Consider the following 16,388-nt stretch of genomic DNA (forward strand, 5'->3'; position numbering starts at 1 on the left):
TTCCAGTATGCTCTTGGAAACAACAGATCTGGTGAGCTAAGGTCCCAGGGGTACAGCTTGTGTTCTTGAAAAAGCCTGAGTGTTTCACTTAGTCAAATATTATGCTTCTGCTTTTTAAATATTTCCATTTAAATGTAGATTTTGACCTTCTCGCCAATGAAATATTAATATGAGTATAAAATATATATTACTCATCATCTGAGAGAGGGTCTCTTTCCAATGTCTGTCATGTTTCCTCTCTGCTGTCTTGGGATGACTTCTGAAAACCATGACAGTTTAATCTGCTGAACCCGTCTCCACCAAATGCCTCACTGAATGACTGAAAACTGTAAGACCACACATCCTTCTGAGGCACATTTTTGGTTTGTCTGTGTATAACTGTTTAAGTTCTTTCATCCAGTTAACAGTAAAATCAGCTTCCTCATAGAATAATCATTTAAGTACTGGGTGAACAAAATAAAGACTGATTCCAGCAGGAAGAAAATGCTAATTTCACTTGAAATATATCCTTGATGAAAATAGCCTGTATTAGGATTAACCAAGAATTTTATTACTTTCTAATAATTGTGGTCCATTAAGTAGAATGGGGAATTTTTTAACAATACACAAATTGTTATACTTATTCAGTTCTCCTATCTTCATTATTCAATCAGCCAAACAGTGACCAGAGGCAATAAGTACAGCAACAACGACTGAACAATATGGAAATGTTTACCTGTGTTTTTTCTCATGCTGAATCACTGGGAGGCAATACAAAAATATTGTACAGCAAGCAACTTCCAAAGCAAAACTAAATACCAAAGTAAAAAGAAAATTGTACTTAAGAGTTGAAGGATCTAGTCTGAGATCTTCAAAATTTATGAGCTCCTACATTGTGGACCTTTATGAAAATTGCATCATCACCCTTCTCAATTTCTTCATCTCTAGAATGGACACAGTATGTTTCCAAATTCTGCCACAAATATGCACTAATTACTACTGGAGCTAATCCATCAGATGGCTCCTTCACTGATTAGCAAATCTCAGAACCTAAACCCTAAGGGAATCTAAAATATTAACACCATACCTGCTGTTCTACAAGTACCCAACCACCCACCACCTCAGAGTACTGCTGTGTCCTAGTTCATCCTATTTGTTCTTTTAGTCAGCCACTTAACAATTTTACTTATTCAACAAATATCATTAAATACTTCTCATGTTCTAAGCACTGTATCAAGTATCTAGTGTTGAACAATATAGACTGCTTTCTGCCCTTGTAGGGTTTATGGGCCTAGCTAACAAATGTCTATCTCACACATATACCTGTTGTTGAAGAACTCTGCCCTAGGAACAGACTCCTAACCAATCTCAACTTCCCCAATTCTCATCACTCCTTATTCTAGTGTGAATGCCTCTCCACTAGTTTTGGAACCCAACAAATACATTTTATTTCATTCATCCTTATATATTTTCATTTAACCATTTCTTCTTTGATTTATCTACTGTATTTAGTGACCATCTCCTGCCGGCTCAAAGTCCAGCAATATTTTAATGAATGCTTCTCTTCCAGGCCTAGATGCTACCTTGGAATCACAACCTTATCTTAATCAAGACAGAGATCACAGTTAGGTGAAACTGACGGACTCAGGACATCATCTTGCCTCGAGCTGAGAAATCTTCCACAATCAGCCCACACACAGAGCACTACCATATTCTGGCCCTCATCATCTCTGAGTAAACCCAAAGCCACTATACCTGGCTGCCAGGTTTATACGTCTCTGAAGTCCCGAGCTGGGACAGGCAGCCAGCAGAGAGCCAGGCATTTATCTATTTGTGGTGATGCTACCACTGTGAACTTGAGTTGAAACACCTAAATCAAGTCCAGCTGCATGGTCACAGGACCATGAGCTCTAAAAGCATCCCTGACTAAACAGATCTAGTGAAAACATACATGACATTCACAAAACTTAAGGGGGAGTGGGGCAGGAGGAGTGAGATAGCAGTATTAGCAATGACATAAGTTTGAGAATTTCAACAAACTGAACTACTTTTGAAACACTCCCTTTGAGATTCCCACCAGTATCATAAGCCACAAGGAGGAACAAAATACCCCAACACTCCCTACCATATACTTTTGTGATAAAAAAAAATAAGCAATTATCCATTGTAATAACTTATTTCATAACATCAGAATAAGCTACAGAAAACTTTGCATGCTTCTAAACACCAACTCATCTTAAAACATTAAGACAAAATCTTCAAGACAATGTTCTGAACAGTGACACACTGTCTGCAGGTAGCTCCTCAGAAAACACACTAATTGGGACAAGCTGATATGGTTCCTTGTTCATTACAAAATCAAGCTCTCTCATACCACATTTCATTCACGTCTTTGCACATCTTTTTTAAACAAACTCATTGAGTTTTTCTTTAAATCAAAACACAGTATTTAGATATCAACACTTTCTAGGTAAGGAATTTTTACCACCACCCAGGCTTCTAAATAAAAAATTCTAGATAAGGCATCATGAAGCAGGATGCAGGGATGAGCTAGAAACCTTGGAAATTTACTTTTCTATCAATTCATCATTTTCATGAGCCAAGTTATAATCCAAAAGTTTAAAAACATGTCACACTATTCTCCAAGCTGAATCAATAATTATTGAGCTGAGATGTTTATGCTTGCAGTCACATAATAAAAAAGCTAACATCTACTGAGCATTTAGTCTGTGTGAGGGACTTATGTGCTAGGCTCTAAAATTAGGTGGGTGATATACAAAATGTATCACTGAATGATCTCAACAGTAGTTTGTGGTATTATTATTATTATTATTACACTTAGTTACAGAAATGGACTCTGAGAGATGTTAAATAAGAAACTTGGGGCCAACGTCATAGCGTAACAGGCAAAGCTGCCACCTGCTACACCAGCACACCATGTTGGTGCCGGTTCCAGTCCCAGCTATTCCACTTCCAATCCAGCTCCCTGCTAATGTGCCTGGGAAAGCAGCAGAAGATGGCCCAAATCCTTGGGACCCTGCATCCACATGAGAGACCTAGAAGAAGCTACTTGGTTCCTGGCTTTGACCTGGCCCAGCCCTTGCAGTTGTGGCCATTTGGGGAGTGAACCAATAGATAGAAGATCCCTCTCTCAGTGTCTCTTCTTTCTCTCTCTCTCTGTAACTCTGCCTTTCAAATAAATAAAATACATCTTTAAGATGGAAGATCTCAGGCCAGCGCCGTGGCTTAACAGGCTAATCCTCCGCCTTGCGGCGCCAGCACACCAGGTTCTAGTCCCGGTCGGGGCGCCGGATTCTATCCCAGTTGCCCCTCTTCCAGGCCAGCTCTCTGCTATGGCCCGGGAAGGCAGTGGAGGATGGCCCAGGTACTTGGGCCCTGCACCCGCATGGGAGACCAGGAGAAGCACCTGGCTCCTGGCTTCGGATCAGCGAGATGCGCTGGCCGCAGCGGCCATTGGAGGGTGAACCAACGGCAAAAAGGAAGACATTCCTCTCTGTCTCTCTCTCACTATCCACTCTGCCTGTCAAAAAAAAAAAAAAAAAAAAAAGGAAGATCTCTCTCTCTCTGTCTCTTCCTCTCTCTCTCTCTTTCAAATAAATAAAATACATTTTTAAAATACATAAATAAATAAATAAGAAACCTACCCAAGGCTGTAACATTTGGAAGTGACACATCAGTATTTGAATCTTCACAGCTTGTTTCTGTTGTTTGACAAAATTTTCACACATATTGAAAATATGAAATGAACACCCAAATGCATACTATTTAGAGTTAAAATTGTTAACATTTTGACAAATTCACATTATCCATACATTCACTTCTATCCCTCATGGAATCCTGTGCAAGTAAATTGCAGATATAACACTTTTATGATGAAATCCCTTAATAAGCACTTCCAAAGGAAAAAGGAATACTTCTAACACAATCAAAATGCCATCAACACACCTAAAGACATTAACAGCAGGTTTCTAATGTTGATTGATAGCCAGTCCATACTCAAATTTCCACAACTTCCCCAAACATTATGCATTTGACAGATGTTTCCTTAGTCTCTTCTAACGCAAAATAATGGCCAGTACCAATTTATGCTTCCATGGTACTGACTTTTTCAAGGGATCAGACCAGTTGTCTTCAGAATGTCCCACATTTTGAATTTGTCTGATTGTTTCTTCCTAGTGTGGACTGATTGTTTTTTTAATCCCTGTGTTTTATCTAAACATGGTTAGAGCCAAGTTACACATGTTGGGTAAAACTACTCACAATGATACTGTGTACTTCACATTACAATCACATCAAAAGGCCCATACCAACAGACTATCCTACCATCCTTTATGCTAAATTTGTCCACTTAATTAAAGTGGTAACCAGCACTATAAAGGCATACTTCCCTCTTTGCTACTTATCTGTGGGATGTTCTTTGATACCATAACACTGTTATCATCCTAAACATCCTTTCACCTTAGGGTTTTGCACTGATGGCTCCTGGCAAAATCAAATATTTCACTGTAGACTACAAACACTGATATTCTACACTTTTTCTGTATTTTATTTATTAGCACCCATTTGTTAAGTACAACGTTCATTTATCAATCATAGAAAAATGAGTTTCTCATTAAATACAGGGTACATGTTTAATTATTTTCTTTAACTTTCAATTTTTAGAATTAGATGTTGGCATAACAGTTACTTCCAAGGGTGTCAAAAGCTTTATCCACCTCGAACTCCCATTTTTCTCTCCCTTATCAGCAGCCACTCATGCATTTTTATTTATTCAAGGCTTTGTATTCGATGACAGTTGCTCTCTTTAATGTCCACATCTGAAATATGAGGAGTGGAAGCCCATCCACGCTGTGGAGGCCAGTGTTCTTACCGACTGCACTCATCACACTGATGGGGACTCAAACAAAACTACATTTATTTGCTTAATCTTAGCATCCTGCAGCCTTCACGAGGATTCTCCTAGTGGAACACTGAACAGCTATGAAGCACTTCCTCTTCAGATATCAGACATTTTAAATTAGTACTAAGCAAATGAAAAAGCTATTAATAAACTCAAGCCTTGACGAGAATCTTAATTTTGTTTCAAAGCCTATTCTGAACAAAAGCAACACACAATAATAAAACATGTAATTTAACCCTAAGAAATGTTTTTTGGAATACAAGGAGGTTTATGTTTCCTCAGTGGTTCTCATTTAACAGACAGACCTGCTCAGTGACACATAATCAGAGTATATTACAGGGATCAACCAAAACCTAAAACAACTGGAAATGTTCTTCAACTTAGGAAAAAAGCAAAAAGGCTAGCACCGTTGTGGTTTCCTTTTCTTTTTTTTTTTTTTTAAGATTTATTTATTCATTTGAAAGGCAGAGTGACAGAGAGGCAGTGAGGCAGCGAGAGAGAGAGAGAGAGAGGGAGAGAGAGAGAGAGATAGAAAGAGGTCTTCCATCTACTGGTTCTCTCCCCAAACAGTCACAATGGCTGGAGCTGTGCTGATCTGAAGCCAGGAGCCTGGAGCTTCTTCTGGGTCTACCACATGGTTGCAGGGGACCAAGCACTTGGGCCATCTACTGATTTCCCAGGCACATTAGCAAGGAGCTGGATGAGAAGTGGAGCAGCTGGGACAAGAACTGGCGCCCATACGGGGTCCCGGTGCCGCAGGCAAAGACAGCCCACTCTGCCAAGCACCCGCCCAGTAATTTTCAAAGCTATGATGAATGGGTCCCTCCCACAGTTTCTGGTTCAGCAGGTCTGGGGCAGAACCAGAGAATTTGCATTTCCAGCCATTTACAGGGTATGATGACACTGTTGGTCCAGAGACCACACTCTGAGAACCACAGACCTAGCCTGATTCCTGTTTCTCTTCTCTCTCCTTAGCCTCTCTTTCATTTCCTTTCTACATACTCCCAAGCTCCTGGGCCTTTTGCACTTCACTCTCCTCCCACACTTCCATCACCTGTCAAAAAAACCAGCAACCACAGGTGACTGCTAGATCACTAGTGAGCCAATAAAGAAGAGACGCTAACACCTTGATATGATTCTTCTGGCTTATCTAAAATTCTCCTTACACTGATATTCTTTTCTTCCCAAGCAACTATTTATTTAATATTCATTTATTTATTTATTTGACAGGCAGATTTACATAGGGAGAAAGATTCAGAGAGAGATCCTCCATCCACTGGTTCACTGCCCAAATGGTCCCAATGGCTGGGGTTGGGCTAGACCAAAGCCAGGAATCAGGAGTTTCTTCTGGGTCTCTCATGTAGATGCAGGGGATTAAAGACTTGGGCCATCTTCTACTGTTTTCCCAGGGATATTAACGGGGAGCTGGATAAGAAGTGGACCAGCTGGGACTCAAAATGGCACCCACATGTGATGCCAGCATCACAGGTGGCAGCTTAACCCACTACGCCATAATGCTGGGCCCCTACCAAGGATCATTATGAAGTAATATACTGCTCAGGCAAGGGGAGACCTGAAAACTGGATCCTCGATTTTCCTTCAACTTTCAAATGAGATATGAGCTTCAGAATGTTGTTTTTTTAACCCAACTAAAAGCCCAAGTAAACCAGACCTCATCCCTTTTTTCCATTAAATGGAGATAGAGAAAATAAGGTGTTATTATAGAAGATATTAAGAACGTAAAGCATATTTAACCTGTGTGACCCCTGCACCTATGCCTGCCTGCATGCAGGAACCCTAAAAAAGTGATTCAAAAACTTCCATCAGCATTTACTGAGCTACTGCTATATTCCAGAAACAACGTTCAGTGCTGCACCCAGAGAAAGAAGACAAGGTCATAATGTGGCATGAGAGAGGCCCGATCAGGTAATTACAACACAAATAATGTGCAGAGTGATAACCCAGGAGTACTACAAGATGCCCAAGCATGAGACAGATGGTGTAAGGCAGTGACTCACTGCCCACAGACATGCAGATCATATTGCCAATTCCAGCCCACAGACTTTCAATGACCATGGGATGCAGACTCTCAGTAAGACCCCTTATCAGCACACACCTGATTCTGATTACCCTCTGGTGACCCTTCAAACCTATAATAATGCAGCTACAAAAGCTTTAGAGTGTGCCTGCAGTGGGTATAGCAGTAGAGAAAATGAAACAGATCTGACCAGAAATGTCTGCTCCCTGTTATTTTAATTGTAGCCAAAAAGACATCAATCTGAAGCCCAAATTCCTAACTAAAGCCAGACTTCAAAATTATGCCCCATGTGGGTTTCTCAGAAGCCACAACAAGGGCTGCATCAAAGGAACACATGGTCAGTGCTCCTTCTATCCTACTTACACCACAGCGACCAAGTTTGTGACTTTTATTTGGTTATGCTATCTAGTAGTATCTCCATTTACAGAAGAGCTCCAGAGACAAAAGAATTCTATAATTCACTGACATTGTTCAGCCATCAAAAGACTGAATTTCTGGTCCTGGGCTATTCCTGCCCAGACCTGTGACTTGTAACAAGCCACAGTGTAGTGACGTGATAGACAGCAAAGGTTCTTCTGGATCCAGACGGCCTGAGAGCAAATCCCAGCTGTGTCATCTGCCAGCTGTGTGATGCAGGCAAACGACTGAGCTTCTCTGCGCCTCAGTTTCCTCCATCTGTAAAGTGAAAATAGCAATGTCGTCTACCTGACAGGCACTATGAAGACCAAGTGAAGTAACACAGAAAGCATGATGAACACTCTTTGTTTTAGAGAGTGTTAGTGCTATGGCTGCCTTCATGGTCTTTACAGTCGCCATCATTATCACCATCATCATCATCTCATACTTGTCTGAGAATTCAATAAATGATTTCTGAGTCATCTGATGGCCAGAGACGCAAGTTCTTCAACCTTGATGGAAACTTCAAATACCGGCCATTCCATGTTCTTAATGGCACAAAATACAAAAAGTTAATCAGGATATAGGAGCACATATATAATCTTTCCTGTTGCCAGCTAGCATTTCAGTATTTATACACATCCATGAGCTTTGCGAAATAAAGCAATCCATGCCTTCAGGAGAGAAAAAGAAAAGAGGAAATCTAGTCCAGAGTCCTTGCTGTAGACAGCGGACTATCTGAGCCCCCCATTCAAGAAAGATCCTCAGCTTAAATAGTATATGAGACACTATACATCCCAGGGAGGCTGATGTGCAAGTCTCCATTTTATGCCAGATTTAACCAGTCAAAGTTAAATGGAAAACATGTATTATTAATAAAAGGCTCAGTATCATTTTATTTCTTATGCTAAAGCACAATCGATGATGCTAGAGAGAGCTAAGAGCTTTTAAAATACACCATGTGGTCCCTTAACAAACATGATGCCTTTTGATGAACACTTCTCTGCTGGTGTCCCCAGCAAATAAGCAAGAACACACAGCAAATTGCTACATGCGAATAGCAAGCCCCCCATTTTCCTCTCCGACACAAATGGCTCAGCAGTGACTCATGGCACGACCAGGAGGCAGGGAGAGGAGGGGCAGGCAATTGCAGACTTCTCTCAGTGGGGTATTTAGCTGGATAATGAAGCAGGAAGCAGCTGGAATCATCTTGGGCCTCCTGAGTAGCATAAAGAGAACAAAAGGTAACTAGGAGAAAGACATCCAGATTCAAAGCCTGGCCATGTCAAGTTTTAGCTGGATAACTTTCAGCAAATTGACCTCTCTGAGCATTTGCACAGTGAAGTACTGTTGTCTTCAAAGGGCTGTTGTTCCAAGGAATGAAGGACTAGTGACGTGGAGAGTCACTACTGATAGCGTCTCCACAGCCAGGATAGCCACATCACCCTGTGTCTTCATCTCATGGAATCTTTGTACCAACTCTGTGACCTAGATTATTATCATTCCCCCCATTTTCACATGCAAAAGTGAGGAAGAGATTCACCCCTGTGGTCTTCTTGGCCATCAGCTCAGGTCAGATGATAACCCTGCCTTGTTGCTTTCATGAAGCCAAGTACAAAGGCTCTTGTAGGTGATCTGCTAGTGTCTCCTATTAGAGCAGTTACCACACTCCACGCACTCATTAAAATCTACAGTGCACTTATCATTAGCTGGTTTGTCTGTTTTCCCCACCACAGAGAGCACGATGTGGGAAAACACAGATCTCATCCTGAAGCTGTACTGGACCTTCCCCTCTAGGCACATCACAGTAATCCACACTGCCTTCGAGCAACAGGTGAATGCTATTGCCATTGTTACTGTTAAGATTTTAAAGCTGTTTTTCTAGGATTCCAAGTATTTAGACTAATTGTGACAGAGCCCACATGGCAGAAAGGGAATGTAGGATTCTGAGCACCTATGGCAAAACTCATTGTCATTGTCCCTAAGGAACTTAGACTGGTAATGTGCACCTCAACAGGTATAAACTGGAGTGATTTAACCGTAGAAGAATCCACCTTATCCAAACAGATTAAATTGAGGGCTTTCAAATTGGGATACCAAAGAGGTGCATGGGGGCAGAATCATCACTAAAAGGGTTTACTGCAGATTACTTTCACAATGAATGTCCCTAAATCCAGTTTAAATAATTCAATTTACATAAAAGTTTCACAAATGCGGTATCTTTATCTACTGCATAAAGATAAAACTGTTCTCTATTCAGTTTTATGTGCAGCTACTATTTTCTGTTAATTTGGCCACAGCTGATTGTTTTGGAAAGGAGCCTGCCCATCTCTCCAAAAGCACACACAGCAGAAGGGGCAATTCCTGTTTGATGGAGAAGTCACACTTGCCACTCATTCATAACAGTATAACATAATGGATGCCTTCCCAGCTAGTTTGACTATGAACCTGTTTATGCATTACAGAAAAAAATGTTTGTTTTGTCTGAAATGCTCAGATCTAAAAAGAAGAGCAAGGAATGAATATATAAAAACATACAGTATTTTGAACTCAAGTCTGTCACTTGGCATTTGTACACACACCATTTTTTAAAGCTTTCTGATGGTCAGCTGAAGACACAGATGAATGGTGGCTGGTCCAAGGCCTTTCATCAGGCATGCCAATAAATCGCGGCCAGACGGCAATTTGTTCTAGGACAATGAGTTGCTGCTGCTGCTGCTGTTCAAATGTGCCCATACTCTGATATTGTCAAACCTCTTCACCTTCTTCCCAATAATCAAACTGACACCTGTGTACCTAAATTGATAAATATCTTCCTCACCTCTCGGGTGCTATATATAGCATTCAACACTTTACCTGATTTCAGAAAATGGATGTCTCCAACCACTGACCTTCTGATAAAACCAGTGATCTGCACTGAGACTCTTGAATGCCATGTACCTTTCACCTAAATCAGTCTTCAGATTTACCTCACCTCACTGAAATTATTCTTCCTCTATGGCAATCTCTAGAAATCTTCTCATGTCACACGCCTGGGTTAGCAGACAGTAACGGAAGAACTGCAGTATCTGTGATGGTCTGGGGGTCTCTCGGCACAAATCTTCAATCCTGAATCAAAAGAACTCCCTGTAAAGATGACATTTATCTCTGTAATATTTCCCCCTACCAAAAATGCCCTTTAAGCTCTCAGATGGACAGGAATTCATCTTGTTTAGTGGCCTCTGGGTTAAGAAAAATCAGAAGAACATAGTTCTGAGATCTACTGATGATATCTCCCATGAGCTTGACAAAAGCAAGCTGTCAGAGACGTGCCACGGATTTTGTCATCTCTGGGTTCTCTCTTCTTTTGTTTTTGACCATCCTTTGGTGAGTTCTAAGACACAGCTGCTCTTTGTGGCTTGATTTCCAGCCCACTGGCTGGATTAAGAATGAGCACAAAGGAAACGATCCAAAGCCCTCAAAGTTTGGCTAACTGTCAAATTATACAAGATTCCTGAGAAGCAAGAAGCTGAGATAACAATAAAAAGGGAAAAACAAAGAGATAGCCGAGAGATGCATGAAGCAGCGAGAAAAGAAAGGAATTAATGGACTTGAAAATAAATAAGAAAGCATAAAGGAAAAATGGGTATATAATTTATAGGATGAGAAAAGGGAAAAAAGACACAAGAAAAGCAAAAGGTAAACTGGCCTTTCTTTATTTGGTTGCTTCAGGCACAAGCTCAGTAGGAAAGTTTTCAGGCTTCTTAGGATCTAACACTTCCTGGCTCCTTTTAGGAGCTCAGCAACAGTGATGTTAAGTGCCTCGTATTATCAGAGTTTTCTAAAGCAGTTCTTATTTGAAGTCTGCACCAAGGCTTGGTTTCAGCTTTGGGCTCTGCATCCTAGCTGCTACACATAAGGCTGGGATTATGCTGGCAGTGGCAGAGGAACATGGAATCTAACTCGTCAGAGCTAGTGGGGTCTATCAGATTAAATTCATAGAGCAGAAATTCCTCCTGTGTATTATTTCAGAGCCAGGATTAAGTGATTCAGTAACATTCATACCTTTGACAATGAAGGAGGGAGCCTGAATCCTTCATAAACCTCCCCACAGCACTAAGGATTGGCTATAGGAGAGCTCCCAAAACACGGCCTTAATGTTCCTCCCTTTACAGTGACAGAGGGAAAATGGGGGCTAGCACCTAAAACAGAAGCTCATACTGGGGTATAGAAGAGACAACTGATTCAATGTCAAACTAAGCAATTCCATTTGAAAATAATTTGAACCCTAAAAATAAAGGTCTTTCATTGCAGGCTTATGAGCAGCAGTGTTGGATTGTTTTTCAAAGTCCAGAGAAAATAGCCTTCATCGTGATGAAGCTAGTCAGACTGAAAAGACATGCAGGAGGCTATTCTGACAGGAGAGTTTGTTTAACAGGGAAAAGAAAGGCCAGTAGCTGGCCGGCGCCGCAGCTCAATAGGCTAATCCTCCGCCTGCGGCGCCAGCACACTGGGTTCTAGTCCCAGTCGGGGAACCGGATTCTGTCCCGGTTGCCCCTCTTCCAGGCCAGCGCTCTGCTATGGCCAGGGAGTGCAGAGGAGGATGGCGCAAGTGCTTGGGCCCTGCACCCCATGGGAGACCAGGAGAAGCCCCTGGCTCCTGGCTTCAGATCAGCGTGGTGCGCCGGCTGTGGCGGCCATTGGAGGGTGAACCAATGGCAAAAAAAGACCTTTCTCTCTGTCTCTACCTCTCTCACTGTCCACTCTGCCTGTCCAAAAAAAAGAAGGGCCAGTACTACAGCCTTTCTCCTTGAGCCCTTCAAGGGCTTACCTCAGTAGTTCATAGCCCACTGCCCATTTGAATCACTTGGGCAAATTGTGATAATGATTATTCCTGTCGCCCACTCACAGATTCAGATCCAATCAGCCTGGGATACAGTCCAGACACGAGTATGTAAGTTTCTACATAACTTTATTGTGAATGTGGATCTAACTTTTTATGGAGTAACTTTTGAGTTGAATTATTATGCAGTAAATACATTTATCAGAATCTGTAGTTTTCAAGGATATTCTAGGACAAGTTTCAAGTTTGAACATGATTTTTCTGGATCAAAAGGGTAAATAATACAGGAGAGCTTTCACTAAGAGGGACAATTTGCAGTTCAAATATGATCGACTGCTTATAAGGGAAAAATCCAAACTTACGTGTGTAATAATCAGGTCAACTGATGAAGGTGAATGCTCTTGAGGAGCTCAAATTCACACCTGGTGCACAGATGTGAGATCAGAAAAGAAAGCAGATTAGATAAAACAGTGGTTCACTTTTTTTTTTTTTTTTTTTTTTTGATAGGCAGAGTGGATAGTGAGAGAGAGAGAGAAAGGTCTTACTTTGCTGTTGGTTCACCCTCCAATGGCTGCCGTGGCCGGCGTGCTGTGGCCAGCGCACCGCGCTAATCTGAAGGCAGGAACCAGGTGCTTCTCCTGGTCTCCCATGTGGGTGCAGGGCCCAAGCACTTGGGCCATCCTCCACTGCACTCCCGGGCCACAGCAGAGAGCTGGACTGGAAGAGGGGCAACCGGGACAGAATCTGGTGCCCCAACCAGGACTAGAACCCGGTGTGCCAGCGCCGCAAGGTGGAGGATTAGCCTATTGAGCCGCAGTGCCGGCCCACTTTTTAAAATATTTATCTTCATTTTTATATGAAAGGCAGAGAGACAAGGAAAAAGAGCCAGAGATTTCCACCTACTTGGTTCAGTCTCCAAAACCCACAAAATCTAGGGCTGAGGGCAAAGCCAGGAGTAAGGAATTCAGCCCAGGTCTCCCACATGGGTGGCAGGCACCCAAGTCCTCGAGCCATCATCTACTGTCTCCCAGGATGTGCGTTAGCAGGAAGCTGGACTGGAAGTAGTGCGGACTCACACTGCATACACTGATACAGAATGCGGGTACCCCTCGTGGAGATTTAACCACTGCACCGAATGCCCACCCCTCAACGGTGGTTCTCAAGATCAGCAGCCAGGACATCACCAGAGAAGCTGTCAGAAATTCATATTCCCATGCCCTTATCCAAATCTAGCAAATTGCGACCAGTGGAGTCCAGTAATCTGTGTTGTAATCAGGCCTGCCAGGTGAATCTGTTCAAAACTATAATTTGAGCAATACTGAGGGAAAAAAATGATTACTAATTTTTAATAAAGCATCCTAAGAGCTCCTGATGGACGGCCAGGAGGGTAATTATATTCTCTCTGAAGCTTAGGCATTCCCAGGCAACATCTCACAACATGGACAACTAATTAGTATTTATTGTCATGAGGACTTTCTTCTCAAAATCCTCCTTTGATTTCTACCACTTTACCCTCAGGCAGTTTATAGTTAATGACTTTTTTTGTTGAGGATAATAGGTGGTTTTTGGTTTTCTGAGAAGTAATAGGTAAAAGTATTTCTTTTAGGAGGGAAAATCCTGGCAAGGATCTCAAAGGAAAATAAAGGACTAGATTTCCTAAGTAGCTCTCTGCCTGTTGACAATTTATCAAGTTACATCACCAAAATTCTTAAAGGGGCCAACATGAGACAAAAGTTTAGCAGGTAAAAAGGTGCAAAGCACCATTCTCCCTGCTATCAGCCATTAGTTTAGAGAGAAGCATAGACACCAGCAATACCCAAGCTTTGACTCGTTGGTCAACATTATTCTGTATGGCTTTCAAATGTTTGCCAAGTGTTGTTGAAGTCAGGACCTTCTAGGTGACAGGCCTTGTATACTAGCAACAGCAACTATAACTCCACCAGAGTTACCAAGCATACTCCTATGTCAACAGACACATAAATGGCTTCCAAGAACCTGCTCCCTTATTGAAAGCCAACATTCTGTTTATGCTTATTGTTACCTACACTTCTCAATAGATGACCAGAGGAAGAAACACAGCTGTTATTAGAGATGGAGGAAATAAAGGTTTAAAACACTGCAGAGGTGCAATCCAGATTTAGATGCCATACTTTCAATAAAGAAAAAAGAAAGGCACAGAGGTTCTCCAAATGGCTCTAGAACTATGGCTACCGCAGAAATGACCACTGGCTCAAACTTTTCAAAATGTCACACAAAATACTAATGCTGTGTAGTGCTACTGAGCCAACTTAATGGATGAGTTAAAACTCAAAATATAGTCACAAAGCAAGACTTGGATCTATTGTCATTTAAATCACGTCAAGGGCCAAAGCCAAGGACCTTTCAATTATACAGTAAGGTGAAATAGAGATTTTTATCTTTCAATCCTATACCTCAGTCTCTCAATACCCTAAGGGAGAAGATTCAGGATACAGCAGGAAGCCTGGTGAGATTTATTTTTCATCATCCATATGGATGACTCTAATTTCTCCCTGCCATTCATTGCAGGTGCTCTTCAAAGCTCAGCCATCTGGGATGGAACTGATGCCCAATGACAAAGGCACAACACTCTCAAGATGCCTCAAAAAAAGAAAAAAATCTTAAGAGGTCAGTTGGGTCCTAGCTTAGGGAAAGTAAGCCCTGACTTCAAGGTTTAGAGGAGATATAAACAACACAAAACAACTTGGGTCCTTCAGGACTCTCTGGCCACCTGGGGAAGATCAAATTATCCAGTCCAGAAACAGTGGAGGCTTTTTTCCCAAGACAGACAGAGGGAAGGCAACCAAGAAGCTGTTCAAACTGCCTTTTTTTTTTTTTAACCCTGGATTTTTTTGGATTCAGCAGTCCCCAGAATAAAGAAATTTTGGACTCTGACATCTCACTTCCAGCAACAATGTCCCAGGCTTCCATTTGGGCACATAACTTTCTGGGCCTCTATCAGAGTAGACAAGTCACAGAACAAACATTGCTCCCTGATTGGAAACACATTATTTAAAGAGGATTTTTTATTAGTCCTTCCTTGAAAATAAAAAGCCTTCAAAGTAACAAATTCAAAGAGAATGAAAATGATGCATTCCAACGTTTTTATTTGGGGGAACAGAGAAGAGAGGGCTGGGGGAATCAGGTGGGAACTATATTATATAATACAGCTATTTGATTCAAGAACTTCCCTGCTAAATAGTGATTCTAGCACTGTGTTATCTAAAAAAGTCTTCCTGTCTTGTCCTTCCAGTAATACAAAGGTGTTTTGGCTTTCGATTTCTGAGGGAATTACATTTAGGTCAGTGATGGGAAAAGGAGATGAAAATCATTGGCATCCCTCTAATCAATATTTTAGTCAGCTTCCAAACTCTCCTCAGGACCAGCAATGAAAAATGACCTTCCCCTAACTTAATGCTCTGTTATTGACAATTCTGAATTCCTTAAGCTTTCTTTGTGTCCTTTACCCAAACCAAACAAAATGATTCAAGTACCTGGTTGGCTTCTAGTAAGATCTCAATAAATGTATGATTAGTAGATGAATGAATGAACAAGTAATATGCTCCGTTACAGGGCATTTGAGGCCCTCATTAAACAAATCAGAAATGTTTCCTCAGTAACAATGAAATCAAAGATGGATAAATATTTCCAGTGAGGATTTGGTACAATTACTGACTGCACCCACATGGGAGACCCGTAAGAAGATCCTGGCTCCTGATTGGCTCAGCTCCGGCCTGGCCGCTGAGGGCATTTGGAGAGCAAACTAGAGGGTGGAAGACCTCTCCCTCTCTCTCCCTTCCTCTCTCTCTCTCACTCTCTCTCTCTGCCTCTGCCTCTCTGTAACTCTAAATAAATAAATAAATCTTGAAAGGAAAAAAAAAAAGAGTACTGGGGGGTGGGAAGCTTCTATTTTTTTAAATGTTTATGTTCATCTATTTGAAAGGCAAAGCAGCAAAGGGAAAGAGAGAGAGAGAGAGAGAGAGAGAGATCTTTCATACACACTAATTCACTCCCCCAAATGCCCACTAAAGCTAGGGACTGCCCAGGCCAAAGGCAGGAGCCTGAAATTCCAGTCAGGTCTCCCACATGGATGGCTGGTGTGCAAGTACTCGAGCTAGGTGATGCATTAGCTGAAAGTGGGATTGGAAGTAGAGAAACCAGGACTTGAACCCACACTCCAATATAGGATGTGAGCATCCCAAGCTGCAGCTTAA

The 16,388-nt window shown here is 41.7% G+C and overlaps 1 protein-coding gene across 1 annotated transcript in view; it reads right to left on the bottom strand.

The window, feature by feature from the left end:
• LOC133751110 (autism susceptibility gene 2 protein-like) overlaps nucleotides 1-16,388 on the bottom strand; it is a 737,772-nt gene that overhangs the window by 476,838 nt on the left and 244,546 nt on the right. The gene's annotated exons all lie outside the window — the stretch shown is intronic.

The sequence above is a fragment of the Lepus europaeus genome, chromosome 21, assembly GCF_033115175.1.
Source record: "Lepus europaeus isolate LE1 chromosome 21, mLepTim1.pri, whole genome shotgun sequence".
Lineage (NCBI taxonomy): Eukaryota > Metazoa > Chordata > Mammalia > Lagomorpha > Leporidae > Lepus > Lepus europaeus.